Source organism: Rhipicephalus microplus, chromosome 2, assembly GCF_043290135.1.
Source record: "Rhipicephalus microplus isolate Deutch F79 chromosome 2, USDA_Rmic, whole genome shotgun sequence".
Lineage (NCBI taxonomy): Eukaryota > Metazoa > Arthropoda > Arachnida > Ixodida > Ixodidae > Rhipicephalus > Rhipicephalus microplus.
The window spans coordinates 124,174,997-124,183,637 of record NC_134701.1 but is presented as its reverse complement, the minus strand read 5'-3'; positions in this window follow the sequence as shown (position 1 = coordinate 124,183,637).

The following is an 8,641-nucleotide window of genomic DNA, read 5'->3' as shown; positions in this document are numbered from 1 at the left end:
CCCGCGTTGTGTTCATCCGAGGTGCACCCTCCAGCACATGCTGCGGCAGTGTCACGACTTGCACGGGGGCTCAGGGTCTCCCTCCACTGAGGAAGACTGGCTCCAGCTTATCACCAGCTCCGCAAAGGACCAGCGGCTAAGGGCTGTTCAGAGAGCCCGCGAAGTCGCCGAGAGCTTTAACCTCCCGGTGCCATCGTGGGCGGGGCCCCCAGACGGTACCCCCTGACGGGGCATTCTCGTCTTCTCAGGACCAAATAAAGTTCTTTGACTGACTGACTGACGGGCTGGCTGGTAGCGATGTGCGAACGCTACTGGCTAGGTGACGTGTCGGAAGACCAGACCGGAACGTGGTTGCTCTGGCCTTAGGACGCGCTGGTGATGAGAGAACGCTGTCTGCTACAATGCGTCGAGAAACCGGGGTCAACCTGGCCAGACAGCTGGACGTACAGCTTGGGACCATATAGCAATGTATAGACTGGTAGTGAAGGCTCCATAGAAGCCCATACGTTTAGAAAATTGCGGCTGATGAGAGAGAGAATAAAACATTTATTTGCGACCGAGGAAGGAATATCGGTGAGTGCGTTCTCTAGTCCGGGATCCCATTGACAAAGGCCGCAGTCCTCGTTCGTCTCACGAGGGTCTCTTGAGTCTTCGGATTCGAGCTGAACAGAGCTGCCTCCCACCCCACAGTGTGGTGCTGTGCTGTGGGTTATAGAGGTGGATTGTGTGGGTATTCTCATACCATGTGGTACAGGGTGGCTGTTTTAGTGATGCAGAACCTGCACTGTGCTGCGTATGTGTCGGGATCTATCTTTAACAGTACGTATGTATTGGGGTAAGACAAGGTCTGCAGGCGACGCCACGCTACCTAAGATTCTTTACTGAGCTTTGGCCCCGGGGGCGGAAGTTTCCGTCTTTAGAGTCTTTGATGTTCTAGAATATCTGTACATGTTAGGAGTGGGTCCATACGCATAGCAGAGGGTGGGTACGATATGCCGGGGTCGGAGGTCCAGAAGGGTAATTCCCGAGCCAAGGCATGGGTGAACTCATTGCCTCTAACTCCGCAGTGGCTGGGTATCCATATCAGCTGTTTACATTCGCCCTCTGAGCGTGAGGACTTTGAGTTGTGTAAGAAGTCGATGCGCAATGAGGCCAATGTAGCCTTTACAAAAATCTCGGTAGGCTGCTTCTGAATTTGTTAGAACGAAAGTGAACCTTGGGTTTCGTAGGGTGAGGGCTATTCCTGCTTCTTCCATACTAGTTATGTCTGTGTCCTGGGCTGATATGGGCTGAGCCTGTTTTCTGTAATGAATGACGCTTGCCGCCATCGACTGTAGTGGCGGCTGACCAGCTGCTCATAGGGCTTAGCGCGCCATTTTTTTGAGGAGGGAACACTTCCGGCGAAAAAAGAAAAACAAGTGGATCGGACGTAATAGCTGGTAAACAAGTGACGTATTTTGTGCACACTAGCGCGAAATTTATTCTCAAATTACTTTTTATGGGCTCCTGATCGCGAAGGACTCGCGCTAAAGGCTGTTTCACATGCCGCAATTGCAGCGAAAAAAAATCGTTCCGTTCGCTCCAATCGCCCTTTTCGCAACCGCCGCCAACGGCGGTTTTGTTTCACATGGACAGCGAACGGTCCGCGTTTTTCGCTCTGCGACTGGAGCGGCAAGTTCTTGCCAGCGCTCATTGTGACAGACACGAATGTAATGTAATAATATATGCATTATGATATCTTTAAGTTACCGTGAACGGTAACGAAGGGCTTGCTTGTTTCGTCATTTAAAAACATTTTCAGTCTGACTTCATTTTAAAATGCACAGCATCGTAGAAGTGTGGCAGCTTGGACTAGTTGGTATGGCATGACGATAGTTATAGCGCGAGAACAAAACGACGACACAGAGACAAGAAGGACATGACACGTAGGTGTCCTTCGTGTCCTTCCTGTCTCTGTGTCGTCGTTTTGTTCTCGCGCTATAACTATCGGCACAGCATCGGCCAATACCAAAACAAACACGTCGACTCTATTTCGACGGCTTGACCGGACCATCCCTGTTTCGACGGGTCCCGACCAAAAATTGCTCCCGCCGCTGCGATCAGAGCGAAAATTTCCTACATGTTGGAAGCTCGCCGTGGACCACTGCGGCGGGAGCGAACTGCCCCTTTTTTCGCTGCGAGTGAATTCGCAGCCTGAAAATAGCTACTTTTTGTGTCATGTGAAACGGCCTTAAGGCGATCGCCGGCGAGTCATCCACGAGTGCACTTCAAGCCAACGCCAGCTATTCTTATACGTACTCATAATAAAATAGTTTAGTTTAAGTGTACTACCGTTCCCTTTGCCTCAGTTTTACAAGGAAACTTAATCTCCGAACTTTTATTCGCTGTTCGTGGCATCTTCCACCGATGAATTAAGGCAAACAACAGCGTAGCAGCGTATACATGTGATATCTGCAGCGCGGCTTATTTGTTTCACACATGCGCAGGTTCTTTAGCATGCACAATGCCATATTCTGTTTTAACAGGAAGAAATGACACCTATAGTAACGCCAAAATTATGACATTTCAGTTTAATTTAACGGTAACAATAACTCAAATTTATTGTGATGCACAAAATGTTGATAAGAAAAACATCTACGGACACTCCCTACGCTATTTTTTGCATTAGTCTCCGATAAATTGCCGCTACGTATGCAAATGAAGAAACGCGAATTTTACCATGACAGATAACTTGGCAGTCTGCCCACCGATAACGCGAATAATAGGTACTGCATGCTCAAAATTCAAACCGGGCTGCAGGAATACTCATTATTGAAAGTCCAGGGAAAAATGCATTCCGAACCATGCATTCCGACCAAAAATGCATTCCGACCATTGTCCTTGTTTCTTATCTAGAAGACATGGCTCACCAGGCAAACGTTCGTGTCTACTGCATCCTTGCACAGCAAATCATTTCCGCAGCTACCGACGAAAGCGCTCGGCGTTAAATGTACAGCAGTGAGCACTTTTAGGGTGAACACGCGAGCGCGTGGCCGACGGCACTGTCAGCGCCCCGTTATGGTCATCACTGGAAACATTGCGCATGCGCATCACGCCTCCCGCGAAATAATTGTTCCACCGCACGCATTACGTCATGAATGCACTTGTTCGTCGTCTGCTAGCCGCATTTTTGTTTTCTAAGCCCATGCATCCTGCATTTAAAGATTTCTTTAAACATCTGTGCTTGAACAGAACAAGACAAAAAACTTGTATATCTATGGGGGCGTGTCTATTCGTTCCCTTCAAAGTTGTTGTGCAGGCAACGCGGTATATAAAACAACCAAACATCTTTTGCAGCCGTTCATTCTGTCGCTGGATCATAATATGGCTAGGGTTCCTGATGATGAATGGCGCTCAATTGTCGATATTTCCCTGAAAGGTTATTCCCAGCGGTATATTGGCGCTTTCGTTAATAGGCCCCTGAAGACTGTGAACAGGATAATGCAAGCCTACAATATGAAGGTCGCATTAGGATGCACCCCGTGTGCCCGGCCCTGTAGCTACCACAGACGATGAAGACGCCCTGAGGAGTGTTGCAGCTGCTGTTCGTAACCCTTTCTTGCCAGCCCCAGCAATACGCGAGGATTTGGATTTCGACGTTTCGGACACCACTGTTCGACGTCGCCTGCATACTGCGGGCCTTCGCAGTCGCGTCGCAGCGCAGAAGCCACTACTAACGGCGGCACACAAGGGTGCACGACGGGAGTTCGCTGAGTTTCACGAAGCATGGACACCAGAAGAGTAGAGTCGCGTCATCTTTTTGGATGAGTCGACGTTTTCGACGTGACAAGACAAAAGATTGCGTGTTTGCAGACTATCAGGCACACGGTGAGGCAAACTTCCTGCTTTGAAAAGCAATTATTTTAGTTAACGTCATAATGCCACGCAGGAACGACTCAGACATGTGCAAGGTGTTTCTGCCAGTGGAAGATCGAGTGTGAGCGTGTGGTGTGCTGTTTCAAGATATGGTTTAGGGCCCCTGCAACGTATACGTGGACACTTGTCGTCGTAACAATACTGCAACATTTTGAACAATGTGCTCTTGCCAAATGCCAGCAGTTTATTCCCAGACGGTGATTATCTGTTCCAACAGGACCGGTCACCGTTACACACGGCGCGGGCTGTCAAGGAGTTCCAGGTGGAGCAGCACATGCAGCTACTGGAATGGCCTCTGGAAGGAGCGGACCTGAATGTGATAGAAAACGTGTGGGACCGTCTGAAAGCTTCTTTGGCAAGGAAGCCCCTTTATTCCGCGACTTGGGACCAGTTTTGGGCGCAAGTCAGCAACGAGTGGGAAAGGCTGAAAGCCGATCGGGAATAGTTCGATAACTGTACGACTCGTTAACGTCCAGAATAGCTGCAGTCGTTGCTGTAAGTGGTCACATGACCCGCTATTAGATTTGTTCATGTTTTTATATTTGTTGTCATGGTCTTGTTAAACTTGAATGGAAAAAGTGCAATTTTCTTGAATAAAAAGTTTAATAATTATCCCTCTTACACTCACTTTTTACCTTCATGCACCAATCTTCGATCCAGATGTATACCTTGAAATGCAGAAGGTATCGGCTCAGCGAACAAAAAATGCAGCTAGCTGACGACGAGCAAGCGTATCGACGACGTGATGCGCGCAGTGGAAAGAGTGCTTCGCAAAGCACACGCTGCGCATGTGCAATGTTTTCAACGATGGCTGTTACGTGGCACTGATAGTGCCGTCGGCCACGCGCTCGCGTGTTCACCCTAACATGGCTCACCACTGTACTTCGAATCGTTCCGCTGCCCGTTGGACGCTGCACTGAAGACGTTCACCAGCGATGAAACCTGACAATTTCGGGCACAACAGAACTCAAGCAAGGGCAGAACACTAAAACACGTGAGGGGGTGTATATTTGCGGACTAATTTTACGAGTGGGTCTTGCCCATGCATGTATTGCAAGAGTTGCACTGAGTAATAATAGCTTTGGCAGAGGGCGCTAAAAAGATTTTTCGTAATAATAACAGCCTTCATTAATTTTTTGTTTATTACACCTACATAATATTGTTGGAGAAAAGAAGTCTCGTTTATAAAACCTATTTATTGCTTCGATTTCAATTAAACTTGATTTTTCAATAGCACTGTTTGTTTCCTCCATACATAGTCGCGCTTCAATCGCAGCTCTCTGAACTTTTCGTGCATGTTGATGTCGCTGGTAATAGCTTCTGAACCGCTTTTTGCCCGAGCCTTCGCGACCTATTAATTAGACTTTGCCCGTAGCCTGACCACTGTAGCTCGCCTGTCGGCACCGAAGTCCGCAGGCCCTGGGCAGAAGTTCAGGACCGGCCGGCTACGATCCCCTCAAGCGGGAACACGACGGCAGGAGGCCCCAGCCGGTTGAAGTCTTCGAGGCTCGTGTCCGATACCCGAAGGCTCATCTTCAGCGCCCGCTCCGGTGACGACCTTCCGCTCGCAACGCCATCTTCAAACTCCCTTTGCTCTTCTCTGCTTCGGCTTCCTCTCTCGAACTCTGGCCCACTTGTCAGGTTCTTATTGGCGACGGTGAAGTCTCGTGGAGCCCATCCATTGGCCCCTAGAATCTTCGTTTTCCTGCCCCGCCGCTGTGGTCTAGTGGCTAAGGTACTCGGCTGCTGACCCGCAGGTCGCGGGTTCAAATCCCGGCTGCGGCGGCTGCATTTCCGATGGAGGCGGAAATGTTTTAGGCCCGTGTGCTCTGATTTGGGTGCGCGTTAAAGAACCTGCAGGTGGTCGAAATTTCCGGAGCCCTCCACTACGCCGTCTCTCATAATCATATGGTGGTTTCGGGAAGTTAGTCCCCACATATCAATGAATCTTCGAGTTCCTTGACCATTGCATATCTTCTTTTCTCTTTTGCTGACGTCGCGTGACGCGTCCTTACGCTCTCACACGTGATGTGTTCAACGGCATCGTCCTTTATGCCGAACCACGCGGGAGCGCTTTGCGCGCTTTTCCAAGGCACTCGGAGACGCGCACCATACATCACACCCCCCCCTTCCAGTTGGGTTGGTGTGAACCCTCTCCCGAAAAACATTTCTGGCTACGACCCTGATCCGCAGTGACCAGTCCCATTCAGTGACGCTACCAACATGACGCTACCAACATGAGCAGTGACGCTACCAACATGCTCCAACGAGAGTTTCACGGTTTTACCGATAAGCATTCCAGCTTTGCCCCACTCATCATCATTCATTTTGTGGGGATGACGACACGTTTTATTTCGTCTAGATTGCTCTGGTGAGGGTGAACACCGCCGTGAAATTTATAGAGATTTCATTCAACTCACGTATGTACGATTGCGCATGCGCACATACATCTTGATGGAGCTGCGTCGCGGCAAGCTACGCTTCAGGTGTTGTGTCGACGTCATTATGTTCGCAGTGTGACGTCAACGGACACTTATACATGTCTGCCCATAACACCTAGGTTTTTTCTTGAACGTTATAAGTAAAGGTAAATGTCTCTTTTTCTCACGTCAAACGTAGCAGTACCGCATTGTCTGGGTTTAATGTCAATGATGCCAGAGTACACCCCTCAATAACTTGTACTAAAAAAAATTTAGGTCTACTTGGTCCTATTGACAGTGGCGTCAACAAGATCAGGTGTGAACTCTGATCGGTGAGAAGACATATACGGAAATAAAGATCAATAAAGGGAAAATAAAAGAAAGAAAGAAGAGATGGAAAGAAAGGAAAGAAAAAGGAAAAAGAAAGAGGAAAAGAAATGCTTGGCGAAAACATTTCTTGACTTATCTGTACTCAAACCCATACTTATATGATTTGAAGACGTGCATTATGAAAAAAAAAACAGAACACTGGGCTATCCAGGTAAGTTGTGAGAGCATAACATGGCGTTTCACATCATAGTATACCGAGGTGCGAAATTCAAGAGAACGTGAGGAGGAGGCAGAATATAATACATAGCATAGAAAAAAAGTGGAGGGAAAAAGAGAATGATAAAGCGAGAAATAGAGAAAGGAATGAAATATAAATATATATATTGAAGTAGCGCGAAATAGAAAGAAATATGTAGTGGCGATGAAACGGAAATAAAAAAATCACAGCATATCCACGGAGTGAATGATGAAGAGCGGGGCGCCGCGTCCTGCAGCCCGTCCTTACTTCCGTTCGTCCACGTGACCATCTGTGCGCCCACCTATGGGTCCGTCCGTTTCTTCGTGCGTCCGTCCATGAGTATGTCCAACCGTCCGTATGACGACGCGTCCGTCCATCCGTCTGCTAGTCTGTCTGTCCGTCCGCCCGTGCGTACGTCCATGCGTCCATCTAGTGAACACACCAAGTACCACCATCTCCCATCCCCTGTGGCACATACTTGCTCTAGAGCAGGTATGTGCTACTGGTGGCTATCTACCACTACTACTACTACATACTTCGGTGGATGTACAGACCCACGCCTTAAGGAGCTTTGCCCATAAGGGGTCAAACGAGACATGGAAATTTGGAGAATATAGCAAAAGAAAGAAAAAAACAAAGAAGGCTGCCCATTTCCGCACTTCATTCAGGCTTGGTACTGCTAGCGCAAAGCTGTCTTAAAAGAGCACCAACACACAAAAATTGCACCTTGATTTCTTTGCTGCTGTTTTTTTTTGAAGTGGCCAGTTAATTTTATACTACGGCTAGAAAACTCGTTCGCGCTATGGCCATTTCTTCGAGAGTGAATGCATTATTAGCTCGAATAGAGGAGGGGTTCCGTGCCCTGACCTTCGCCCAATCACTGTTTCGGGTTTCAAAGAGCACCGAGCTGGACAGGAGCAGTTCTGGTAGCAAGGTAAACACGGCTGCCCACGTGACCACGAAACACTGTGACTTGGTGCCGCACTTACAGCCTGCGCACGCAAAGCCAGAGGTACGTGTAGTGCTATCCGTTCACCGGGGACGGCAACACCGGCGTAGCATGGGCGCCTGAGGAGCGCGTAGTAATTGATGTATCTGCGGGGTTTCACGTCCCAAAACCACCATATGATTATGAGAGACGCCGTAGAGGAGTGCTCCGGAGATTTTGACCACCTGGTGTTCTTTAACGTGCGCCCAAATTTTATCAAATGGGCCTCAAGCATTTTGGCCTTCATTGAAAATGCAGCCGCAGCCGCCGGGATTTGATCCCGCCACCTGCAGGTCTAGACAACCACAACAAGGCGAGAAGCCCGCAGTAAGGCTACCAGTCGACGCTGAAACCGAACAATAACTCTATTCGGCTTCGCATTTACGCATTACAGCTAGAAGGGGTGCCGTTAACTAACACTATACTGTAGCGGCATTTACATTTTCCCCCTTTCACACGTTCAGCAGTCATACGTTTAGACAGACCGGTGGGACAATGCGTCGGCCAATGCGCGTGCACACAACACCATCGCGACCACGCCACCAACGCATCACCAGTGCGCACACCATGCACCATCTCTCTCACACCACCAACACAATCATCTGCCTGTCCTGGATCGTTCGTCGTTATCGTGGTACTTGGAGAACTTTACGATGAGTGAGATACTTGCGGCGGCACGTGGCTCTTTTTCTTTCTGGAGAAGCTTGTGGTGGTAGTGATGCTGGAACAAATGCGACAAGGTGACACCTG